General features: G+C 37.8%; 1 protein-coding gene across 3 annotated transcripts in view; it reads left to right on the top strand.

Moving 5' to 3' along the window:
• The window catches only part of IPCEF1 (interaction protein for cytohesin exchange factors 1), a 178,163-nt gene that overhangs the window by 31,624 nt on the left and 119,129 nt on the right, over positions 1-27,410 (top strand). For all 3 annotated transcript variants that reach the window (XM_077755086.1, XM_077755084.1, XM_077755083.1), the window contains one exon: positions 24,093-24,137. The gene's annotated coding sequence lies outside the window, so the exon portion shown is untranslated. The remainder of the gene's footprint in view (positions 1-24,092; positions 24,138-27,410) is intronic.

Here is a 27,410-nt window from a genome sequence, read left to right as displayed (position 1 = left end):
AAAAAAAAAAAAAAAAAAAAAAAAAAAAAAAAAAAAAGCCTGCCAGTTTTGATGTGAGTATCCGGATACAGCTGTGCCTGAAGTTCACTTGCAGGGCTTTGAGAACCAAGTGCATGGTGAGAACTAGAGCAATAAGAGGAATTTTTTTTCAAGCACCATGAATGGAGATTAAAAAACAAGCAGTGACTAAGTAGGGCTTTCGCAGGAGGCATTGTTTTAGAGGTAGGAGGGATTTAATGATTGTTGTGCACTGAGAGGAGAGAAAGTAAAAAGGGATTCTCTGAAGGTACAAGAGATAGGAGTGATAAATGTGCTTTCTTTGAAGGATTGGGAAGGGGTTGCTCCCAAACATGGTGTAGGGACTGGTCTTCAATGGGACAAGAAAGGCAACAAGTATAAAGAATGGTTCTAACTCCACTGGGCCATAAAGGCTGAGGTGGCTGAGTGAGAGATGGAAGAAGGAAGGATGCATTAGATGTGCAGATAGAAAGAACTGCTGTCTCCTGTGAGTCACAAAGTCATTAAGCACATGTCCTGAGCTCTTCTTGCATAATGGGGATTAACCGATGAAGCAAAACAAATATGATTCCTGTCACCACCGAGTGTTGGAGGAGGCAGACGTTAATCTTTTATTGTCTTTGTTTTGCATTTTTCAGGGGATGGTCCACAGCGTCATCACCTTTTCGGTGCCTTCAAGGAAGGCCCATAAACCAGTGGCTAAAGATTAAACTAAATTCTAATTTTTTTTTACCTTCATTTTTAATACTGATATATAATGGACATATTATATTAGTTTCAGATGTATAATGTAATGATTTGATACATGGGTCTATTGCAAAATGATCTCCACAGTAAATCTGATTAAAATTTATCACCACACATAGTTACAAATTTTTTTTTCTTGTGATGCAAACTTTTACGATCTACTTTCTTAGCAACTTTCAAATATTCAGTACAGTATTGTTACCTATAGTCACATGCTATACATTACCTCCCCAGAACGTATTTATATTATAAATGGAAGTTTGTATCTTTTGACAACTTTCACCCATCTTGCCACCCCTGCCCCTCCCAGTTCTGGCAACCACCCATTTGTTCTCCGTATCTGTGAACTTGGTTTTCTGTTTTGGTTTTTGTTCCTTTTTAAAGATTACATAATTAAATGAAATCATATTGTATTTGTCTTTCTCTTTCTTACTTAATTTCACTTAACAAAAGGTCTTTGAAGCCTATTTTTGTTGTCATATATGACAGGATTTCCTTTTTCATGATTGACTATAATCCAGTGTGTGTGTGTGTGTGTGTGTGTGTGTGTGTCCATGTGTGTGCACCATATTTGCTTTATCCATTCATCCATCAATGGACACTTAGGTCTTGCTATTGTAAATAATGCTGCAATGAATATAGAGGTGCAGAAATCTTTTCTAGTTAGTGTCTCATTTCTTTTGGATAAATACCCAGTGTAGGATTACTGAATCATAAGGTAGGTGTATTTTTAATTTTATGAGGAACCTCCATACTGTTTTCTGTAGAACAGACAAATAAATACAAATTTTTGGTATTTAAAAATTTTTTTTAATGTTTTTTATTTATTTCTGGGAGAGAGAGAGAGTCAGCGTGAGCAGGGGAGGGTCAGAGAGAGAGGGAAACACAGAATCTGAAACAGGGTCCAGGCTCTGAGTTGACTGTCAGCACAGAGCCCGATGGGGGCTCAAACCCACGAACCGTGAGATCATGACCTGCGATGAAGTTGGACGCTTAACCAACCTAGCCACCCAGTCGCCCCTCAAATTTTTGGTATTGATAAGAGCTCTGAACAAGAAGTTTTTGGAGTTCTGGGTATTTTGACTCAGTCGAAGAGCTGAGGGAAGTTTACCTGACAGATTTTTGGAAAGTGGGGAGAGAAGCCTAGATACATAATATTTAATAAATGTTAGTTTTTCTTTTTCTTTTTGAAAATCATACCACTTGGAAGAGACAGTGTGTTTAGCATGCAATAATCTTCTTCCCCATATGTCCCTTTACAAAACTTTCCTCATCTAAGATGACTTGACATACTTATAAGGGAGTTCCTTATTTTAAAAAAATGTACATGTTTACACTTCTAAAATGAGAACCATGAGGGACTGTATCACCCATTTTTAATAGACTGTGTTCCTGGGTTGCATACATCACAACTAATCTTAAGCTGAAAAATATTCTCATCCTGTGAGACGGACAACACATTAAAACATTCAAAATATTATAGCCTTATAGATAATGTAGAAATTAAAAGTACACATTACCATCCTCTGTATTGCAATATGGCTGGTGTATTTATAATTCCTTTACTGTCCCTACACAGGAAATCTGAAATTAATATGAAGTGTGAGTCTGATTTCTGGTTAAGTTTTTTTTTAAAAAAAATGCATTCAGTGGTAACTTTAAATATTGGACACTCATTCATATATTTCAGGAAGGAGGGCTGCCTGGGTGGCTCAGTCAGTTGAGCGTCCAACTCTTGATTTTGGCTCAGGTCATGATCCCAGGGTCATGGGATCGAGCCCCTCCAGTGGGTTCTGTGCAGAGGGTGGAGCCCACTTGGGATTCTCTCTTTCTCTCTCTGCCCCTCCCTGGCTCCCATATGCACATGCTCTTTCTTTTTTTCTCTCTCTCAAAAAATGTTTTTTTTCAGAAAGGAATATAAGCACATTTATCATATATTTGGCCCCTTTTCATTCTGTTCTTATTTATTTCCAAAACCACCATCCTTTCTTCTTTTGTTTAAATTCAAGTATAATTAGCATAGAGTGTTATATTAATTTCAGGCGTACAATGAATTGTTTCAATAGTTCTGTACATTATTCAGTGCTCATCACAATAAGTGTACTCCTAATTCCCTTTACATATTTCACCCATCCCTCAGCCACCTCTCCTCTGGTAACCAGTTTGTTTGTTATATTCGAGAGTCTTTTTTTGTCTTTATTTTTCTTTGTTCATTTGTTTTATTTCTTAAATTTCACATATGAGTGAAATCATATGGTATTTGTCTTTCTCTCTTTTTCTAAATGCTTATTTATTGACTTAGAAAGAGAGAGAATCTTAAGCAGGCTCTGCACTGTCAGCACAGAGCCCCCACAGGGGCTTAAACCCATGAACCATGAGATCATGACTTGAGCTGAAACCGAGAGTCAGACGCTTAACCAACTGAGCCACCCAGGCGCCATGGTATTTGTCTGTCTCTGATTGACATATTTTGCTTAGCATAATGCAGTCTACCTCCATCCATCTTGCCAATGGCAAGATTTCATTCTTTTTGATGGCTGAGTAATATTCCATTTTGTGTGTTTGTGTGTGTGTGTGTGTGTGTACATCTTCCTTACCCATTTATCAGTTGATGGACATGTAAAATTGCTAGATCTTAGGATAGTTATGTTTTTAACTTTTTGAGGAAACTCCATACTGTTTTCTACAGTGGCTGTATGAGTTTGCCTTCCCATTCCCAGTGCAAGAGGATTCCCCTTTCTCCACGTCCTCAACAATACCTGTTGTTTCCTGTGTTGTTGATCTTAGCCATTCTGACGGGTGTGAGGTGATATTTTGTAATATTGATTTGTATTTTCCTAATGATGAGTGATGCTGAGCATATAGTTTATAAGTACATGTTTGTAGGAATTTATCCATTTCTTCCAGGTTGTCTAATTTGTTGGCATATAATTTTTTATAATATACTCTTATAATTGTTTGTATTTCTGTAATGTTGGTTGTTATTTTTCCTTTCTCATTAGTGATTTTATTTATTTGGGTCCTATCTCTTTTCTTTTTGATAAGCCTGGCCAGAGGTTTATCAATTTTATTGATTTTTTTTTCAAAGAACCAGCTCCTGGTTTCATTGATCTGTTCAATTATTTATTTTAAGTTTTATGTCATTTAACTCTGCTCTAGTTTTATTTATTTCATTTTTTATGGTGGCTTTAGCTTCATTTGTTGTTATTTTTCTAGCTTCTTTAGGCATAAGGTTAGGTTGCTCATTTGAGATTTTTTTTGCTTTGGGGGCGCCTGGGTGGCTTAGTTGGTTAAGCATCCGACTTTCGCTTAGGTCATGATCTCGCGGTTTGTGGGTTTGGGCCCCGTGTCGGGCTCTGTGCTGACTGCCAGCTTGGAGCCTGGAGCCTGTTTCAGTCTGTGACTCCCTCTCTCTCTGACCCTCCCCTGCTCATGTTGTCTCTCTCTCTCTCTCCCCTAGAAATAAATAAAACACTTTAAAAAAAAGATTTTTTTTGCTTTGTGATGTTGGCTTGTATTTCTATATACTTCCCTCTTAGGATCATGTTTGCTGCATTCCAAAGGTTTTGGAACATTTGTTTTCATTTTCATTTGTTTCCATGTATTTTTTTATCCTTCCTTGATTTAGTAGCATGTTGTTTAAACCTCCATGTATTTGTGGGCTTTCCAATATTTTTTCTTGCGGTTCGCTTCTAGTTTCTTAGCATTTGTAGTAAAAAAAGGTGCCTGGTGTGATTTCAATCTTTTTGTATTTATTGAAGCCCCATTTGTGAACTAATATGTAATCTATTGTGGAGAATACTCCATGTTCACTTGAACAGAATGTGTATTCTCCCATTTTAGGATGGAATGTTCTGAATACATCTGTTAACTCTGGCTGGTTCAGTGTGTCATTCAAAGCCTTTGTTTCCTTGTTTATTTTTCTATTTGGATGATCTGTCCATTGTTGTAACTGGAATGTTTACGTCCCCTACTACAATTGTGTTATTAACAATTAGTTCCTTTAGGTTTGTTATTATTATTTTTTTATGCATTTGAGTGTTCCATTTTGGTTGCATAAATATTTACAATTGTTATATGTTCTTATTGAATTGTCTCCTTTATGAATAGTCTCCTTCTTTCTCTCTTTCTATAGTCTTTGTTTTGAAGCCTAGTTTATCTGATTGCTACTCAGGGTTTCTTTTGACATCCACTTGCATGATAAGTGTTTCTCCCCCCATCGCTTTAGTGCAGGGCTCTCTATGGGACGTGATCTCACTAACTGAGAGATCATGACCTGAGCCGAAATCAAGAGTTGGTTGCTTAACTGACTGAGCCACCAGGTGTCCTTGCCCTCACTTTCAATCTGCAAGTGCCTTTTGGTCTAAAATGAGTCTCTTGTAGGCTTCATTATCAATGCGTGTTGTTTTTAATTTATTCTGACACCTATGTCTTTTGATTAGAGTGTTTAGTTCAATTGCATTCAAAGTAATTATTGATTAGATAGGCATTTAGTGTGATTTTAATACTTGTTTTGTCATTGTTTCTGGAGATTTTCTCTGATCCTTTTTTGTCTTTGTCATTTTTTTGTCTCTTCTTTGCATTCAAAGAGTCCCCTTGATATTTCTTGTAGGTCTGGTTTAGTGGTCATGAACTCCTTTAGTTTTTGTTTGTCTGGAAACTCTATCTCTCCTTCTATTCTAAATGATAGCCTTGTTGCCTAGAGTATTCCTGGTTTCAGCTTTTTCCCATTCAGCACTTTGACTGTATCTTGCCATTCCTTCTGGCTTGCCAAGTTTCTGTGGAGAAATCTCCAGCTAGCCTTATGGCTTTTCCTTTATAAGTTAAGGACTTCTTATGCCTTTCTGCTTTTAAGAATTTTTCTTTATCATTAAATTTTGCAAATTTAATTGCAATATGACTTGGTGTTGGGCTCCTTTTGTTGATTTTTGTGGGAGTTCTCTGTGCCTCCTAGATCTGGATATCTGTTTCCTTCCTCAAATTAGGAAAGTTTTCTGCTATTACTTCTTGAAATAAGTATTCTTCCCCCTTTACTCTTTCCTCTTCTGGGACTCCCGTAATATGAATGTCATTATGTTTGATGGAGTCACTGAGTTCCCTAAATCTGTTTTTGTGTTGTATAATTCTTCCTCTCTTTTGTTCAGCATTGAACAATTATTCAGCATTGTTAATTTTCATTATTTTGTCTTCTAGATCACTAATTCATTTCTCTGCTTCTTCCAGCCTGCCGTTCATTGCATCAAGCATGCTTCCAAACTTGTTTATTGCATCTCCATCTCTGACTGATTCTTTTTTAACTCTTTTATCATAGTGGTAAGGATTTCACTGATGTCTTCTATTCTTTTCTCAGCCCAGTGAGTAACCTTATGACTGTTGGTTTAAGTTCTCCATCAGGCATACTACTTATATTTGTTTTGCTTAGATCTCTGGCCATAGCCTTATCTTCTTCTTTCATTTGGGATAAATTCCTCCATCTTGACATTTTGTCTAAGTCTCTACCTTATACTGTGTGTTAGAAAAGCCAGTTATCTCTCCTGCTCCTGAAAGTAATGGTCTTATGAAGAAGAGGTAAAGTAGTGCCCAGGGCTTAATTCCTCAGGGAGTATACCTGGTGTGAGCTGCATGCACTCTGCTATTGTGTTTTGGCCTCTCTGTCCTTCAGGCCAGTTATCTATAGAGGCTCTGAAGGCAGTGTTTGGTCCCTCGTCTGAATGTGGTGAGTTTTAATTAGGTGTGCTCTGGTCTGCCTGTAAAATGAGACCTGATATCAACTCCACCAGAACTGAGGCCCTGAAGAACTCATTTGGGATATGTGGTGTGGGCAGAGGTTTGTGCTGGTCTTTGGGAGAAGCCTGCTGCACTGGGACTGAAGCCAGCTTGTCTGAGAAGGGCAGTCCTGCCAGAGTGCATGGGGCTGGGGCAAGTTAGGCAGCCAGGGTTGGTGCTGCACTGCTTACTGCAAGTGGGTCTGTGTTTATGCTGGTGGGGGGTGGGGGAGAAGGGAAATGGTGCCTTCTAGTTCCTTTGTTCCCAGAAAGACATCTTCACAAACATTGCTTCTCGGGGACATTCTTGGAGAAGAGTGAATATTCTCTCCTTGTGTGCCCAGGCATTCCTCAGATCTGCCCTTTCCATTCTGTCTGCTCCTGGGTTTGTTGCCTGGCCTCTTTCCAGGAGCAGTGAAGTACCTTGAGGGCTCTATGCCAGCCAAGCCTGCTGACCTTTAAAACTCCATGCTTTAAGCCTCACTGGTTGTAAGAACTCATGAAATTCAGTCCATCTCATTTTCTAAGCCAATAGCTTTGAGGAAATGTTCTCCTTGTGCATTTGCCTGTATCCTCTTTCTCTCTCTTGCCCGTTTTCATGATCATGGCTCCCCCCACTCCACAGCACCTGCGATCCATTTCTTCCCCTAAGCCATGCATCCACACTTCCTACCTTCTTTGATGTGGCCTCTTCTCTCCCATTAGTTGTGAGCTTGTTCTGCCAGACTGCAGGTAAATTTCTGGTGTCTTTAAGATGATTTGATAGTTATCTTGTGTTCTTGGGATGAGATAGATGAGCCTAGGGTCTTCCTACTCCACTGTCATCTTCCTCCCCTTACTATTTGACCTTTCTGGGCTTCATATTTGTCTCACATACAATGGGTTCACTGTGAGGCTCACATATCACAGTGATTCTAAGTGATTCTAAGTCTCAGCTTAGAATAGAGCTGGTGGGTGTTCCATAGTATTCATCCCCCTGTCTCTATCTGGCCATGTAAGTGCTTTCCTGAGAGGAGCTGATAAAGTTTGGTGTGTGATCCTGAGAGCTTTCTGACAGTTGGATGTCACAAACCATCTTTGGGTCTTAGTTTCTTGACTGCAAAAAGATGAGGGGATCAAAATGCACTATTGGATGGTAACAGAAGGTCTTCTATTTTTTTACTCTAAAATGTTATGGTTTTAAGGAATTGAAGGAATTTTAAAGAATTGAGAAGGTGAGGAAGGGGGTTCTCAATAAAGGTATATTATAAAATAATGAGAAAACAAGCTAATTTTGTAAAATTGGGGCTAATTTTACTTCCATGGTGAGTTTCCTAGAATTAGATGACAAGAGTGGGGTAGCCAGGGAGAAGAAGAAAGCTGGGGGTGATTTCATTGGTTGCCAAAGAAAGCTAGAGATTGAGAACTATTATTGATGTTTTTAAACCAGTGAGATGTAATTTTTGTGAAAGATTTTTCTGAGTATGTATAGAATGGACAAGTGGAGAAAGAGGGAGAAGGCAGAAATTTAAGGATAAGCAAAAAGATAGGTGAACCTAGTGATTGTCGTGGAAATGGAAATAATCCATGGTGAGGAATGCACAGGAGAAAATGATCAAGAGGGTGAAGGAAAAGGGAGATCTAAACTGCAAGGCAAGCGTGATGAACCAGGATGTTTAGCTAAAGCTTTTTTTTTTCTCTCCTAAGAAAGACACCTGACTGAATAAACATTGATATAGAGAGAGCTGAGTGGACAGCTGGAAGCACCAGCCTCCTTACTTATTTTTCTATGATTTAAAATAGACAGACTATTTTAGGCATAGCAGACTGACTCTGTCTAGAAATGCAGATGAAGAGTTGTTTGCTTTCCTGAATTGAAGATATGGTTGGAAATTTCCCAGGTTAATGTTATGAACTGGGTGTGGTGGTGGGAGGGCAGCAGAAAAGCATGGGTAGGTAACATCTATGGATTTGGTCATCTTCACCTCCTGTTTTTCAGGATCTCTGGCTTCTGATCCAGATTTTTATGATACCAGATTAGGAATCTCCTAATATACACAAACTTTTGTTCAAGATATCTAAATAGTGATTCATGCTTTTACTCATCTATTAAATGTTTGCAAATGTCCTAGGTCACGGGCTAAGAGTTGGGAATACAATGGTGCATGAGATGCCAACCCTCTCTTCAAGAAACTCCTGGTCTGAGCGCTGACAGTCATGTTCATGTACATGTTCATAAGACACCGTGAAAAGCGCTGTCATACAGCTGTATTCAAAATCTGATGGGGACTTAGGAAGAGTTACTAATGCTGTTAGCTGGTGATCCACGATGCCTTTTGTATTTTGAAGGCCATCTAATATGTCTGGGTGCTACAAAGTCAATAAACAGGAAAGTAGAGGAACATGTCAAAGGATAGGAAACAAATAATGCTTAAGCATCTGATCCTACCTGGGTAAATGTTTGGAAATATGTCATTTCATCCTCACAAACATCCTGGGTCCTAAGTTGTCATATATTCACTTTACAGATGAAAACACTATAACTTGAAAATAACTATTTTCCCCAAAGTTCCGCAGCTAGCTGGAGGCAGAAGCAGGATCTCAATATATGTCCACAGCCTTTCCACCACCTCGTGTGGTTACAACTAAATGAGACAAATTAAGGCTCGGGTGAAAGAGGAAGTGGGAACGCTTGGTTTTGCTGCCTCTGTGAAAATGTGTATATGACTCAGAGATTTCAGACACTGGGTCCTGGTGGTTTGGGTTGTCAAGGTCTGTAAATATTTCAGTTACTGAATTCAGGATGCTAACTCAACAGTAGAAGCTTGCTGTCAGTCAGACACCAGGATAAGCTTTGTTTTTGAGTTCATATAGAGACATGTATATGGCAACAATGAGACCTCTTTGAATGATTTTCACAGAAAACCAAGTAGTGTTGAATCTCACTTATTCAGAAGCTGGACTCTAATCTCACACATCTAGCACTCATCAAAGAATCAGCAAGTAAGTGAAACTCTGTGAATACTCAAATAGGTGTCGTAAACAACAAATAAATCTCATGCATTGTATTTTTTTATTCCATTCAAAATACTCATGCCCTCTATCTATTCATTATTGCATATCTGATTTCCAAAGCTACTGTGAGGGTAAAAGTAATGTCTGACAAAAAAGCATTAGACAAAAATAGAAGAAGCAGCTTCAAGAACTCAAAGATCTCAGCATCAGTTCAGATAATGGTTAAAGACCTTGCATGGATCCTGGACATGATAAAGAAATTACCCTTGTAATGTGCTTGCTCAAGAAAGCAGACATTCTCAGTGTTGACCTAGAGTCATCAGTATAAGATTAAGCTAATTTCAGGCTACCCTTCTAAGTATGTGAGGGCTATAAATTACATTTATAATACATTCAGTTGTTTAAGAGAACTAGCATCAAGAAGGTGTCATTGCTGGAAAACTTATCAATTATACAAAGTGATGTATACTCAGAATTTTAGATAATTTGGTGCTTTATTTATTTATAAGCTTCAATTTCCAACTACATCTTTCACTGGACTAGTGCAGGTGGCCCATGGATAACATCCTTCTGATGGCCCAGAGGAGAGAGGAAGAAACTCCCCTGTCCCAGGGGAGTCCACCATACCTCCTCACTCTGGGTTCCTGATGGAGTTGCAGTGTGGTGGGGACGGGAAATTTCTCTGTTTCATAATCCGTCTCCTGATCTTAGATCCAGGGACATGGGAAGTGGGGTCAAAGGCCTTTCTGCCCATGGCCTTTTGGGGGTGGTCTTACCACAAGTATACTCTTCCCTTCAACACACCCACACAGACACTCACACTTCTTTGTACCAGGTCCTCATTGTGAATGTCACAACAGTAACTAAAAATAATTCTGAAGTGTGTGTTAAGTAATCCTACTGACAGCCTTTTGTTTTACTTCCTTATTCTTGCCCTATTCCAATTGTGCTAAAAGTGTCAAAGCGTCTGGTAAAAATTCAAAAGAAGGTTGACATGCAAGGGAGAGAAAAAAAAATAAACAGCAGAGCCTCAGGTAATTTGCAAAACAGATAACGAGTCTTTACATGATTGAGTCAAAGTACTGCTTCTTGGTAGAGGTTTTAAATGTTAAATCAATTGGGTTTTTTTTCTCTTAGTAACCGAAATGCTGACCCAAAGTTTCACAGAACTGTTAAATGTTTTTTCAGAAGTTGCAAGGGCAGACCTAAGAAAAAGGGGGCTGACCATGACTTTATCTTGTCAAATAATAGGAAGGCCCAGGCAGCTTCTACTTTTCCCTTGTATTGAAAATAGGAGGCCACTGTTTTCCAATCAAGAGAAACCAGCATTCCCTAATCATGGCACAGATCTCAGTGAGGTATCTGCAAAGATACCTGTAAAGATGCTACCAAATACAGTTTGTGTTTGTCAGAGTTTTAAATTCTTTTATGCCCTGGACACCCTTGATACTCTTAGGAAGCCTATGGGCTCCTTTTCAGAGTACTGTATTTTTTTTTTTAATGTTTTATTTATTTCTAGGAGAGAGAGAGAGACAGCGTGAGCAGGGGAGGGTCAGAGAGAGAGGGAGTCACAGACCGAAACAGGCTCCAGGCTCTGAGCTGGCAGTCAGCACAGAGCCCGACGCGGGGCTCAAACCCACGAACCGCGAGATCATGACCTAAGCGAAAGTCGGACGCTTAACCGACTAAGCCACCCAGGCGCCCCTTCAGAGTACTGTATTTAAATGTACGAAACAAAGTACAAAAGATTACAAGGAAACCAAATATATAAAAATAGGATCATAAAAAATTGTGAGATAGTAATAATATGTGTTTCTTTATCAATGCATTAATTAACATGATCCAGCAGCAAGTCTAGTGACATTTGAAGGTGATGATGAGTGTAAGTGATATTTTCAGAGAGCTGCTACAACCCAAATGGGAGATGGGGACACCTGGGATTTCTACGGGAAACAAACTCACAGATACTGCTCATACTTCCATGGTTTGTTGCCAATATTCATTTTTGAAGGAAATGTTAAAATCAGTGAAAATGAAGATCAATTTCCCCACCTAAGAGTGTAGACCCCCTGAATTCTGTCCACACACCCTCTGGAGGGTCCACAAGCCCTAAGATAAGAGCCCCTGGAATACATCAATCATTTTCATGTTTATGAGCATGGCTGAGATAAATCCAATTTCTTCAAGTAAATATTTGTATATAATTCCAAATGCAGTAATGAACACTTATTTTTTAAATTATCAAATGGAAATGTCATTCATTCATTTATTCATTCATATTCTTCCTTATTACCTGCCTTGTTTGTTAAAGGATTTGAGGCAACTTCCGTAGATGTATACAGCAAAATAGAATACAATTAACAGTAAGTGGAAGAGAAAGAAGGAAGAGAAGAAAAGGTTGTGTGAAAAGTAAGAAGTGTCTTTCAGTGAAGTTAATACCCAAAGTGTATGTGGGAAGGCTCTAGATCTTTACTAGAGTGCAATGATATATTGATTCTAAGTTTTATGATATGCAATTCAAAGGGTAAAAGACAATTAGTTACAGACTCATGATCACATCTCCTGTAAAATAAAATGAGATGCCCCACTTTTTGGATTCTGAAACTAGAGAGAAATTTCTTCCATAGACTTTGTCTCATAATGACTGTCAGGGTCGGCTTGAGTGCCTGTAGTGAAAAACTATAGACTAAGTTGCTTAAACAACTTATTTCTCAGTTTCGGAGGTGGGAAGTCCTAGATCAGGGTGCCCAGATGGTCAGGTTCTGGTGACACCTCTCTTTCCAGCTTGCAGATGGCTATCTTCCTGCTGTGTCTTCCTAGGGAGGTGAGCGTGTGTTCTCTTAATATAGAAATGGGTTGAAATATATCTAGTGTAGGGGCGCCTGAGTGGCTCGGTTGGTTGAGCATCCAGCTCTTGATTTCTGCTCAGGTCATGATCCCAGGGTTGTGGGATTGAGCCTTGCATTGGGCTCCTTGCAGGGCATGGGGACTGGTTGAAATTCTCTCTCTCTCTCTCTCTCTCTCTCTCTCCCCCCCTCTACCCCTCCCCCCACTCACACACATGCTCTCGTTCTCTCTAAACTAGAAAACAATTTTTTAAAATCTCGTGTAATTTTTAACACCATTTTGGAGGTTTAGAGTATCATTATTACTTTTTTTTGGAACCACCTCCTAGGAGGTACTTATTCTTGAAATGCAGATTATTAATTTTTACATGTCATGGACCTATTTGAGACTCTGATGAAAGCTATAAATGCAGACACACATTAAATTCTGCCTATAATTTTAGGGAATCATACACCTCTTAAAGCCTCAGCACTTTGAGTAGTAAATAACTCTGGGATATAGAGTAATGGATATGTCTTTAAACATATTATATAAGTATTGCTTATTGTAACTGAGTGTTTGACATGGATTGAGAACCAGCCAGTGGATTTAAGGCTCTTGGCAAGCATGGGAATGGAGCTATTCTATGCTGCAGAGTAACCAAATGCTTTCCTCGCTTGGAGAATAAGAAACCTGCAGGCACATTTAACAACACAACATAGAATGCTAATATTTCAAGGTTGGAGGGATGCCTGGATCGTACAGCCTCAAATCTTGTGCCTGAAGTTCTCATGCCTCTTGGAGGACATCACAAGTCTCTGACTACCACTATTGTATCTATATATCATCTAAGGATATGACCACCCAAATGTGGGTACAGCTTCCAGACCACCCCCTCAACCTCTCCACCACCACCCTCATCATTTGCCAGAGTCCATCTGAGACCAAGCTCTTATGTGAGTAATCAGATGGCCAGGATTGATCTAGACTTTGTGGGGCCTGAATCTTATACAGTTTGGAGAGTCTTCTTTAGGAGAAATAATAACAAAATTACAAAGAGAGAGTTGTAAGAAACTTAATATTTAAAAGACATGCTGGAGGGGCGCCTGGGTGGCTTAGTCGGTTAAGCGTCCGACTTTTGCTTAGGTCATGATCTCGCGGTTTGTGGGTTCGAGCCCCGNGAAATAAATAAAACATTTAAAAAAAAAAATAAAAAAAAAAATAAAAGACATGCTGGAAATGAGAATGAATTTCAAATTTTAAAAAGCTGACAAAATACCAAAAGCAACACATTATCTAGAAAAATAAGATAATTTTAAAATTATCTGTCTGACATGTCTCTAAAACACATTTTCCTACATTTTTAGCTGTGTGATTTTTGGTTGCTTCTTTATATAATGATTTTGTAAAATCATTTTGTCTAGAGAATATAGAAAGTAAATCCAGTCTGTCATCTAGTGTGAGTTGATCAGAATTGTTTTTTGTTTTTATTGATTATTTAGAAAAACTTCTGGCTTCCCAGTTGATTACTGGGAATGTACCTTTTTAAAATTTCTCTCTTATGTTTCTTTCAACTCTGAGGTTTACAATTTGGAAGATTTCCTCATAAAGTTGTTTCTGGTTCTGTGCATTAAAAGCCTTATTTGTCTCCACTACCCATAGAGACAGGGAGACACAGGACTTGTTTATAGTGTAATATGACCTCTGGCCCTGAGCCAGCATGTCGCCATGCCACGTGAATTGGCCAGTGGGAAGTAGAGTGTTACTGGAAATTATCACTACACTTGAACTGCTAGTACTAACTTAACTCTACATGGAAGAGAGTACGAGCAACATAAGTATATCCCGTTAACTACAAAATGAATATGTCCATCTCTAGAAATGCCGGCTCTCAGCACCGTTAGGCCACAGCTCACCCTCATGCGATTTTTTTCACTTTGCTCTCTCTCAGCCCACTCAAAGCACTGGCTCCATGAGGCTGCAGCCATCTTTATAGCACCTCCGCAGAGTCATCTAGTAAGATTCCTTAGGGTATAGGTTCATGAGAACAAGGCCAAGACAGGAAAGAAGAGATAAATTTTTCTTACCATGTCTCAGTGTTCAAATCTTTCCAAGTTTTTTTTTTTTTGTTTTTTTTGTTTTTGTTTTTGTTTTTTGTGTTTTTTTTTGTTTTTTTTTTTTTTTGACACTGGGAATGTATACTCTCTCCTGGAAAGACCTCATTCCCAATTGCAGGAGAAACATCTTACTATAGGTTCCAATAAGACAAATACCTCAGAACATCCCAGCCTAAAATCAGCATGAGAAAAGGCCACTTGGAACAGTTTGGGATCTATTTCCATTAATAGGTACAAGAGTATTTAAGGCCATAGACACATGGACCACAATATGACTACAGTGATTTTTATGATGGAAAATTTAAGCCTGATAGAACCATATGCTCCTTTCAACTATAAAACGCAGTACAGCACACATGGAATATTTTAACTGATTAATATAACTTTCTGGCAAATGCCCCAAGGTAACTGGCTGCAAAATATATGTTTGGAAAGTGGCTGAGTTAACTTATTTTATAGTTGTACTGACTACAAGTCAATTAAATGTGGAGTTAAGTCTAACAAAGATATTCCCTTTGGGCTGAGAATAGTTGGTCTGCAGCTCTTTTCAGGGTCGAAGTACCAAGGCAACTTCTCCAAAACCAGCTACAGTTTAACACTCCTGGCTGGCAGCAATAATAGCTATTGTTTTTTGAATATAAGAATTACAATTTTATTACATATCAAAGGGGAGTGTCTGTTGATTTCATCAAAAGTAGAGTAAATTGCAAAGGCACATGAAATGAATGTCTGCTTCTTCAATGCCAATGGGAAGCACAGTGTTTGTTTGAATATACTTTGCTTGTTTGTTAAGAAAGATCCAGGGGCGCATGGATGGCTTGGTCAGTTGAGCATCCGACTTCGGCTCAGGTCATGACCACATGGTTTGTGGATTCGAGCCCCGTATCGGGCTCTGTGCTGACAGCTTGGAGCCTGGAGCCTGTCTTCAGATTCTGTGCCTCCCTCTTTCTCTGACCCTCCCCTGCTCATGCTGTCTCTCTCTCTCTCTCAAAAATAAATAAAAACATTAAAAATTTTTTTAAAGAAAGAAGAAAGATCCATTTCTCTCAATGCCTACATTCAAATAAATTAAAAATAAAAATGTTCAGAGACTCAGAACAAGTGAGAATTCTTTTAGTATAATGGTTTAACCTAAAATTTCCTCTTTTTTGGTCTTTATCTACAAAGAGGCCAAAACTGTGTTTCATTTTTAATGGAAATGGAGAGAATCTGTCCTTTTCTTCTGGGAGGAGATGTGAACACCATATACAGCAGTGGGAAAAATTTCCTCCTTTGTATATAAGGGCTTAGAAAATGAGTGATGACGTGGGGGACTGGAAGTGGCAATATGTCCACGTTAGCTTCAAATGGTTAATAACAGGCATAGGATCTCTGAACTTTGGAAAAATAAATTAGATAAAATAAATTAGAATACAGGTTCTAAATTTCTAAAGAAAATTTTTTTTAAGTCATAGAACCCTTTCTTTGGAGGCAAGTATGACCTGCGGTCCTGGGCGAAACCAACACGTGCAGAGACCCCCACCCTACCCAGGCTCCCCGCAGCCCCTTCCTAGGTCCTTCCTCTTCCCACACAGAACTGGTATGTGGGTGGGCACAGAGCACATACCCAGCATCATGAAGCACTGGCTGGGGATGGACTGTTTAGGTTTTAGGAGGCATTTTAAGTCATGGATGATTCACAACCTTTCTGTGATATTTGAAGAGAGCTTCTGCGTGAAGTACCCCCAACAAATAGAAATACAGGTGTCCTTTCTTCCTTTGATACTGTGTGTGTGTGTGTGTGTGTGTGTGTGTGTGTGTGTGTGAGAGAGAGAGAGAGAGAGAGAGAGAGGGAGAATGGAGGGAGGGAGAGAGGAGAATAGAAGAAATATTGATAATATTGATGCTAGAAATCTAAATAGGAGTTTTCATGCTACACTGAAAGGAGAGGAGACCCTGAACAGTTTTTCATTTTTTAAAGGAAAGCTACTCTCCGAGTCCCTTGCTTTCTTTTGGGTTTGCATCATTTTTCAGTTGAATTAACTAGGCACATTCTCAGCAAATAAAAATGTCCTCTTGATTTGAGATTATATAATTGATTATATAATAACTCATGAAGTGTTTGGGAAGTTAAAGTTAAGCTTCTGGCTTAAATTTAGCTTGAGTTATTATTAAGTTTTCTACAAGTCAATTCTAGAAAAGCACTTGAGGGACAATTCGAGAAATTGTTAATGTGGTGTGTATATGAAATACATTCTAATATATTTTCTAATGTGTCCTTAAATTTTTTTAAGGAAATTATTTTAAGGTTCTCTAAAATTGAGCTGGATGACCCTGAATCTTACGCTTTCCTATTAACAGTAGATTTGAGGCAAACAATCTCTGCATTCTGCTGCTTATGTGGCTCTTTCCCTAAAAGAACATAAAAGCTTTAAAGAATGAAATATTTGAGGTTGTTCCAATCGTTGAACCTTGAAAGTGTTACTGGTCTTGTTCTCAAAAGCACTTTTGTGCTTCATGTGCTGGTTTTCAAACACTGAAAATATACATGTGGACTTTCAGATTATTCTGCACCCTAGGACCTCTGGCTCAACAACTGAGATAAGAAAAGAATGCTCTTCAGAACATTACAGCTCATTAGGGTGCTGCCTAAAATCTCATCCATGCCTGATAAAGTTAGTGGAATGTCATGGCCTCTGCTGTGATTAAAGGTTCTAAATATGAGTTATCAAGCAGCTCAGATATATTATATTAGCTATAATCCACATCCATGCAGAGCTCTAAGATGAGGCCTTGTAGACACAGAGCTGTATATACAGAATACCTCTGGTTGCATTACAACTTTTCCAAATGAATGGAAGAAAATGGAGCAGGAAGTACACATTAGGAACAGGTGTCTCTGGGCTTTGAGATTATAGGTGATTTTTGTTTTGTTTTAGCAACTTTTCTATTGTATTTTAAAATTTATAACAAGGCAGATATGTATTTTTTTTGTATCAAAGTTTTATTCCTAAGCAGTGGAATAGATGCTGTAGTTATTGGCAGAACCAACCTTTTAGTAAGGACACGCTGAATATACCCTGTGGCTTCCAACACTCAGTAGTAGGCACCATTGTCAGACGTGCATATCAACTTTGGGTTTAAAATCACACCCATGGTGGTGATCAAGAGGCAGCTCTATGCAAGAAGGACCAAACAGCTAGAAATGTAGTGACTTTAGACCAATAGGGAAGAGAAGAGAAGCGGGAGATTTACTGTGTAATAAACATTTAGCACCTGCAGGCTATCTCCTCCTCCCTCCTACCATTGGAAGTTGGGAGTGGGTGGCTCCTGACAGTCTCTTTCACATTAATGTTTTCTTTGACCTTACCTAAAACCAGGGACGCGGATACCCATGTAAACAGCATTTTATGTGGAATGTACATTTTGGTCAGAGAGAGGTACAGAAGAAGACTTTTCCTCCCTGGAGGAAGTTGACACAGATGAGCCTCTACTCCTGGGAGTGTCTAGGGAGAGGGCAACGGAACTTTGGAGTGGGCTAATAAGGTTAAAATATGTGATTTTGGCCTCTGAGAGAAGCAGAGTCGGGAGTGGCAAAACTCTGAAGTGAATTTTGTTCTTAGAATTCTCCTGCCTTCTTTATGTTCCCCTTCTGGGGCAGCTCGCTTCCTGCCCTCATGGCCAACTCTGGCGGTCAAGATCCCTACAATAATACGCCCTTGAAATTCCTCACCCCCAAGGCCTTTTTTCCTTCAGTTTTCTCTTCGTTCTTTTCTTTTTCCCAGCGCTTTGCCTTCATCCTCGTCAAACGTACCACAGAGCTCACAGTATATCAAGGATCAAAACATGGAAAAGTTTGAGTCGTGCACTTGCCTCCTTCACATAGCTAATAATTTGGAATAGTTTATTTATTTATTATAACTTACAATGATTCCAAATTATTGAAAACAATAGTATTTTGAACCGTGTCAGGGCGAGAGTCCGCTGACAAGATCTGTGATGTTAGACAGCAGCCAACCCACAGCTAATGCGCACGCGAGTCAAGGCAGGTCGCCTCCCCCGCAGGCAGTGAGCAGCTGAACCATTTCAGAAAGGGCTCAGGCAGAGTCAGGTGCCCTGCCCGGAGGGTGGGGTGGGGGGAGGGTGTGAGTGTCTCAGAGCCCTGGGGAAGAGGGGCTAAACTTCTCTGCAGTTGAGGTTTAGGCATTACACACGTGACTGAAGCCCAGGTCCCCAAAAGGAGGGGACTGGGAGAGCCCTGGGAATGCTGGTAAAAGCCTGGATGAGCGAGGAAGTCTGGCTGCGTGGGCAGAGGCATTGCTCTGGCATTGACCCTTCCTGTTCTTGCCCCTCCGTAGCCCCTCTCTCTTCTAGAGTGTCTGTGGGTTCCTAAGGGAGAGAGCTGTGGTCAAAGGAAGGCATGTATCACTGCGGAGAGTCCTCATCAACGTAACGGTCAGAAACAGGGGCACCTGGGTGCCCCACTTCGGCTCAGGTCATGACCTCCTGGTCTGCCTGCACAAATTAAGTAATAATCAGAGTTCAATAAATGTTGGCTATTTTTATCTTCATTGTTTTGGGGAGATCCCTTCTGTCTACTTAACCATCTACTTATTTTCAAGTGATTATGTAGATTTTATGTGATCCAATATGATGAATTTTGGCTGTGTTTTTGTTTTTAAGCAGAGGAATTGCTTCTCAGGATGTATTAGAAAACGGTTAGATTAAACCTTAAGTGGACTGAACTTTTAAAAGTTCAGAGCAAAGTTTTAAAAGTCATTGTGGCATCTCGAAGTTGAATTTTTACCAAATAAAAAAATTGGGCACTGATGTCATTTTATGCTCCAGGAAGATTGTAAGAATAACTAATAACACTTGGTGGAGGTTAATATAGTATTGAAAGTAGTAATTTTAACAATTTTGAACTCATTTTCAAAGACATAATTGGAATAATTTTCAATAGACATCAGTCTTTATTTGGGGGGAAATTACAGTGATTAAATTAATGGCAGGCAGCCTCTCTTATTGTTATTTGAAGATAATAGTCTGTTGGGGATTGGTGGGAAAAAAATGAATGATACATGTTCTATTAAAGACTTTATAACTGAAAAAAATTTCATCACTCATCTGTCTGGCTACAATTTATATACTAAAAGCGTAATGATCAGATGCAGCTTCCTTTACTGTATTTGGCCTGGAAAACTAATCCAAATGAACAATGAAAATAATGCTTTTCCTAGGATTAAAATACAGATTTTTCTTTTAGGGAGATGAATAATATGCCAGTTCAAAAGAAAATAATATGCTTCAGAACTCTGTGCAAGTTGAAAGAAAAGAGATTTGTTCCTTTGTTAAGTATTTTCAGGTTTCTGTCTCTGCTTCCTTATGAAATTGAACACTGGACAAGGGCAATAATATCATACCCATTATGTAGGCATTTGAAATTACTCTTTTACTTTGAAATGAGGCAATCAAATCACTGAATGCTGATAAATTGTTCATGGATGAAAGAATAAGTGGATCTTGATCTGTCATCTCAGCTTTAGGCTCTTTGGGTGTGGCAAAGTGGCTTTTATCAGTGGAAAATATCACTCTGTGTCCTCAAGATCTTTCCAAACTCAGTAGGATTTAGATAGTGTGTCTGAGTGTAAATACCACCCAAATAGGCATCTGCACTTGTCCTTACCTGGACATGGGTGTAAAAGTTGTCTGGCTTTTACTCCCATAAGTACCCATGACTTACGGATAGGAAATCCTAATGTTTAAGCTCTTTCTGGCTGGAATGTCTACTTAAGGATCTATGCATTGGTTGTGAATCAAGTTACATACACTGATAACCAAACTTTTCCTGATTGGATCCTAAACTAAACATTATTGGGACTGTGAGGTTCAAAAGTAAAAGGAAAATTAAAAAGTAACTAATTTAATATGCTTAGAAGTTCTTGTAGTAATATTGATTACTATGCTATGAAAAAGAAATGCTGTTTTCATGCTTTGGGAAGCAGAAGGAATTGACAAAAAGTCTTGTTCTGGGGAGAAAAGAAGAGCTGGCGAATTACTAGTTACACCAAATGCAAAGACATAAAAGTGAACAAAGCCAATTACTTGGCATTCAATACAGCTAACATTCATCTTCTTTTATATTGTTTCTGCTTTGATTATTGTAATTTCAAGTCATTACAGTTAGAAAATGTTTTGATAAGGCATAATATTACATTGCCTTGTAATTTAGCATACTAGAGCTGTAAGGCACAAAGTGTGGACAATGGAGAGTGCAGGCTGTAGAAGAGAAAAATCGTCTAGATTTATTTCATGTGAAAGCACAGGGCTTCTTACTCAGGATGAGACTTACAGTATTACTATCCTTAATTTTTGACCACAGATACTGTCTCCTCGTTCCATAAACTTGCAAAAATTGTCATTCAAACAGAAAAGATGATCAAAAATACCTACCTGGTGGAGTTGTGCAAATCGAGTAAATGAATCCCATGGCAGAGCATTTTGTAAATTGCAAACTATGACACTAATTTACTTTGTAGAAGGCAATCACAAAGTGTTATTAAGTGACTGAAAGAACATATTAACCCAACCTAATTTGTACTTTTTCTAATGTATAAAAAGAAGAAAAACATTCCAACTTCACATGTGTGTCTCTGCCAAAATTTTCACCTGAGTGTAATTGTGAAGAGACAATTAGATAAACTTAATTTGAGGGACATTACACAGAAAACAACAGGTGTGAACTCTACAAAAATGTCAATTGTCAAAGACAATTTGTATATATTGTCATATGTATATGACATATATACAATAATGATTCTTGATTGAATCCTGGCTTTAAAATAAAATGTAATAACTACCCAGACTGAGACAATTGGGAAAATTTGAGCTGCTTATTAGATAACGTTATTATATCAAATTTCCTAAGTGTGTTTATTGTTTTGTAATTATGGTAGGATATTTGTTCTTAGGAGGTGCATGCTACAGTTGTGTTTTTTAAAGTTTTTATTTATATTCCAATTAGTTAACACACAGTGTAATGTTAGTTTCAGGTATACAATTTAGTGATTCAACACTTCCTATATATCACCAGATGCCCATCACAAAACTGCATTCTTTAATATCCATCATCTATTTAACCCATCCCCCCAACCATCTCCCTTTGCTAACTATCGTTTTGTTCTCCAGAGTTAAGAGTTTGTTTCTTGGTTTGCCTCTCTCTCTCTCTCTCTCTCTCCCCACCCCCACCTCTTTGTTTGTTTACTTTGTTTCTTAAATTCCACATATGAGTGAAATCATATGGTATTTGCTTTTCTCTGACTGACTTACTTCATTTAGTTAATACTCTCTAGCTCCATCCATGTCATTGCAAATGGCAAGATTTCATTCTTTTTTTATGGTGGAGTAATATTCCATTATATAATACACACACACACACACACACACACACACATACACACACACATCACCTCTTCCACTTGGGTTATTTACAAAGTTTGGCTATTGTAGATAAAGCTGCTATAAAACATTGCAATATATGTATCCCTTTGGATTAGTAATTTTGTATTCTTTGGATAAATACATAGTAGTGCAATTGCTGAATCATAGGTAGTTATATTTTTAACTTTTTGAGGAACCTCCATACTGTTTTCCAGAGTGGTTGTGCCAGTGTGCATTCCCACCAGCAGTGCAGGAGGGTTCCCCTTTCTCCACATCCTCTCCAACACCTATTTCTTGTGTTGTTGATTTTAGCCATTCTGACAGGTACAAGGTGATATCCATGCTAAAGATTTTACAGATGAACCATCTTTATAGGTAATTCTCAAATGGTTTGGTAAAATATTTACATATATAGACAGAGGTAAAGCAAATGTGGCAAAATGGTAATAATTTTAGAATCTAGTGAAGGCTTCTCAGGTGTTCATTGTTAAATATTCCCACAGATTTTTATTGTTTAAAAAAATTCAAAATGAAAAGTTGGAGGAAGATTTATAAAGTTAAAAAGCCCAACTACTCAAAACACTTGAGTCATTAAAAAACAGATCTTGAAATATATCTGTCCTTTACAGATCATGTTTTTCTACCATCTCATTGTGCTGTGAGATATAAATATATAGGCTTAAAAAAGAAGAATCTTGCAGCAAAAGCGGTGCTTGAAGGAAATTTATAGAATGGAATGCATATATTAGAAAAGAAAGAAGATCTAAAATCAATAACCTAAGTTTCCATTTTGGAAGCTTAGAAAAAGAAGAACAAATTAAATCCAAAGTAAGAAGAAGAAAAATAATAATATTATTAGCAAAAATCAATGAAATGGAAAACAGGCAATTAACCAGCTTTCATGGAAGCTGTAATCATGTCACCTCTTTCATTTCTGATATTAGTAACTTGTGTCTTCTCTCTTTTTTTCTCACTTAGCCTGGCTTGAAGTTAATTGATTTTATTGGTCTTCTCAAAGATGCAGCTTTTGGTTTCATTGAGTTTCTCTATTGAAAACTTACGTCTGCACAAAAATCTGCACATGGATATTTATAGCAACTTATTCACAACTGCTACAACTGAGAAGCAACCAAAATGCCCTTCAGTGGGTGAAGGGATAAAGAAACTGATACATTTAGACAATGGAATATTATTAAGTGCTAAGAGGAAATATGTTATTGAGCTATAAAAAGACATGGAGGAAACTTTAATGCATATTACTGGGTGAAAGGAGCCCATATGAGAATGCTACACACTGTATGACTACAGCTCTTTGACATTCTGGAAAAGGCAAAACTATGGAGACAATAAAAGTTCAGTGGTTGTAAGGGTGGGAGAAATGAATATGCAGAGCACAGAGGACTTTAAGGGTGATGAAAATGCTATAATATCATATCATATGATATTATAATGTATGATATAATGATAGATATATGTCATTGTACATTTTTCTATAAACATAGAGTGTACAACACCAATAGCGAACTGTAAGGTAAACTATGAACTTTAGCTAATTACAGTGTGTCATGTAGGTTCATCCTTGGTAAAAAAAAAAAAAAAGTATATATATACATATACCATTCTGGTGAATGATGTTAATAATGGGGGAGACTATGCACCTGTGCAGGCACATGTGGGACATAGGGGACATCTCTATACCTTCCTCTCAATTTTACTGTAAACCTAAAACCGCTCTGAAAACTGAAGCCTTACAAAAATCTGTACTTTTCAAAACTTATGATTTAGGCAATGAGTGGGATGATTATTACTAATATGAAACATTTTCCCACTGACAGAATTCCAGGAAAACAGATGGAAGTTCTAAATCCATGGGCACATCTTTCAAGATATTTAAAAGCAAAGTAAAAATATATCTTGAGGAGTGTTCAAAGGAATTTGAACATTATTTTCACTTTATCTTTTAGAAAGCATTCAATTCCAAGGGATCTCAGTTTAATGATTTTCCTGCTAGTTTACTACCTAGGTCTTCTTTCTGATGAGATAGAACTTTTTGTCTCATTTTCTAATCAGATAGTTATTATGATGAGTGAGTTATTGTTTTGTTGCTTTCTTCTTGGGGTTGATGTAACAGGATTATGACTTCCTTCTAGGCACTTGGGTCCAGAAAGGAATCTTATGACCACTTTCTTGTCTTTTTCTTGTACAGATCAGCGGCAAAGGAACTGGAAGGAGAACACTCATAGCTTTTTTGGTATGTAATTGAAAATCCCTCAAAACTAATCCTTTCTTTTAGTGACTTTTATGACCTGAAGGGCCTGTACTCCACTTTGTTATTCTAATTTGCGAACCAAACTGTAATAGCCTAGCTATATTTATCCCTTGGCTAGTATTAATGCAGAGCGAAGCTAATAGTATTAATAAATAACCACCTATGTTTGGTTCTCTAGATTTCCCTTGAAAATGGATTCTTGGTGGTAATTCCTTGTCAGTGGGAGCGATTTTTAGTAAAGCATTTTATATACGTAATGATCTTTTTTGACCTCCTGGGTGGTAAGGAATGTAGCGTATCGATCAAAGTACCATAGATGTATAATTATGTGAAGAACCTATTTTATAAGCAAGTATGTGTTTAGAGGCCCAAGTGCAAACTGCATGCTCTAGAAAATGAGGCATTTACTGATCTAAATTTACTACTGATTCAAATAAAATATTTATATTTAATAACTATAAAATTAAGATAATCTTGTTCTTGCCTTCAAAGTTCATCACTAGGGGATCTAGGCAAGACTGGAGTACTTTGAATATGTGTGTAGTTCTCATTATTCCTTTGATTTTATATTTATAAAATAATTTTTTAAAAGAATTATTATATGTCTTTGCTCCTGACTAAGACATCCATCTCCTGTTTGGTTTAAGTCCTTTATAAAGATGAAATACAATTCTAAACTTGCTGGGGAATGCATGGGAAGCATTCTTTTCAGAGCTTTCTATCAAGGACACATTTTTTGGTATGTGACTCTATGGATATAACTGAAAATCTGGTAGTTTTCCAGAAAAATGTTAGTACATGAAGTTAACTATTATTTTTCTAAGAGCCAAACCATAACAAGAATGATCACTATTGCCTTTGGTATGGACTTTCTCCCACTCCCAATTATATTGCAACTGTCTTTGAAACATTGCTACCCATGACCCATTAGTCACTATCATCCTTTTCAGTGACCATCTCCGTCTCTTTTGCTTCTATAATTGTTAAAACCTGTTGTTCTTGTTGTCCAAGTCACTGACAAAAAAATTAGTTTTGGTGCATATGTTTACTGTTTAGATGTCTTCAAACACATAAAGTCTTATTGTTTCAACATGTGTGTACTTAAGATATGCATTTATTCATGAGACACATTGTGTGATTCAGATCAGTAAAACTCTCACGTTGCCTTCTATGGTAAAAAAAATGCGTCATTGGTCATAACATTTGATATTTCATTGAAGAATTTTAAGTGATACTTTTTATACTTACATTTTTCATTGATGATTTCCAAACTAGTTACCTGACGGTATTGAAAAAAATTGGTGGATTTTACCATCTCTAGAAGTTGTCAAATACCACATACTTTTTTCTAGCAAAGCATTTCTGATCCTTAGGTTAGGGATCTCCTCAGTATGGAAAGTATCTGGAAAAAGCCCAGCTTGTTATCAGAAAAAGGTATGTTATGAGGGAACCTTGCATTGGTGGAAAGACTAGGTTAGTTGAACTCTCTGGTCTCTTGGAATATAAAATTTGATAAATCTTATGGGTGATGATACTCAGGCAATGACCAAATTAGATCACCTGAGTTTTGCTAAGGATTATAGAAATTCTTGCTCTGAACAAAATCAGAGACAGAGTATACTGGTGAAGATGGTAATCTGAACTCAGTTGGCCTGGGTTTGATCTCATCTCTGATACTGTCTATGTGACCTTGGTCATTTTACTAACATTTATGTGCCTCACTTCCCTCACGTGTTGAATGGAGATAATATTAGTATCTCATAAAGTTGATGCAAGGATTTAATGAGTTAATGTGACTATAGCTCTTAGAACAATAGATAGTATACAGTTAGGCACTCCATAGTTAGTTGATAGTAATGAATGAATGATATTGTCATCAGCTGGGGGATTTGTGCCTCTTGGAGAGACTTATACATTTGTCACCAATCCCCCAAATTTATGATGCTTAAGAGTGGAATGCATCTGACAATGATTTCTATGAGTTTCTAGCAACTAACCTCTTCAAGTTTCTTGATGCAGTCTTGGTTCTACCTGAAGCCAACATGAAGACAAAGCTCAGATTGTTCTTACTTTCTTTTTACCCCAACATTGTTGATGTCACTTCTGTCACGCCGTTTTTCTTCATTTTCTGGGCTCAATTTTCTGTCTTCCTCTCATTGCATTATGTAGGCCTTTCTGCATGCATTTAAACACTTCTGTCTGTAAGATTTGACAACAAAGGGACTTATAGTATTTTTCTAGCAAAGCTAGATGCTTACCTAAGAGAAAGTCTTGAACAGCTACTAGGGTAATACAATGTCTTCCAACTTGATGCAAAAGCATATTAATCACTTTCATCTTTACTAACGTCATTAAGCGATTTTACAGTCACTCTGATATATTAAAGGCATAATTTCTCAGTCCAAGTGTGTGTAATGAGAGCAGACAGTTCATATTTAGTTCTTATTTACACGTGCCTACATTTCTGGTTCTATGATTATTTTTAGTTCTTCACAGAATTTTTCTTCACTTTTTAGAATTGTGGTAAAATACCCACACCATAAAATTTGCAGTGTGAGCCATTTTTTAAAGCTTCTTTACTTATTTTGAGAGAAAGAGAGATCAGGGGAGGGACAGAAAGAGAGGAGGAGAGAGAGAATCCCAAGCAGACTCCGTGCTGGAGATCATGACCTGAGCCAAAACCAAGAGTTGGACGCTTAACTGACTGAGCCACCCAGGTGCTTCCCTGTGGGAGCCATTGTTAAGTGGTATTAAACACATTCACATCACCATGCAGCCAACACTCCCATCCATCTCAGTAACTCTTTTCATCTCGTAGAACTAAAACTTTACACCTATTAAACAATAACTCTCTATTCTCCCCTCCCCTCAGCCCCTAGCAACCATTATATTTTTTGTCTTTATGATTTTGAAGTGCTAGTAAGCTCTTCATATAAGTGGAATTGTACAGTATTTTTCTTTTTGTGATTGGCTCATTTCATTTTGCCTAATGCCCTCAAAGTTCATCCATGCTATAGCACATGTCAACATTTCCTTCCTTTAAAAGGATAAATAATATTCCATTGTGTGTATATACCACATGTTGCTTATCCATTTATCTGTTGATAGACACTTGGGTTGCTTCCACATTTTAGCTATTGTGAATACTGTTGCTGTGAGCATAGATGTATAAATATCTCAGTACAACCCTGCTTTTAATACATATGGGTAAATACCCAGAAGTGGAATTGATGGATCATGTGTTAATTCTGTTTT

This window comes from Crocuta crocuta, unplaced genomic scaffold (assembly GCF_008692635.1).
Source record: "Crocuta crocuta isolate KB4526 unplaced genomic scaffold, BGI_CrCroc_1.0 scaffold11, whole genome shotgun sequence".
In the NCBI taxonomy this organism is placed as follows: Eukaryota; Metazoa; Chordata; class Mammalia; order Carnivora; family Hyaenidae; genus Crocuta; species Crocuta crocuta.
Note: the sequence above shows the minus strand (reverse complement) of the source record. Positions and strands in the feature narration are given on the sequence as shown.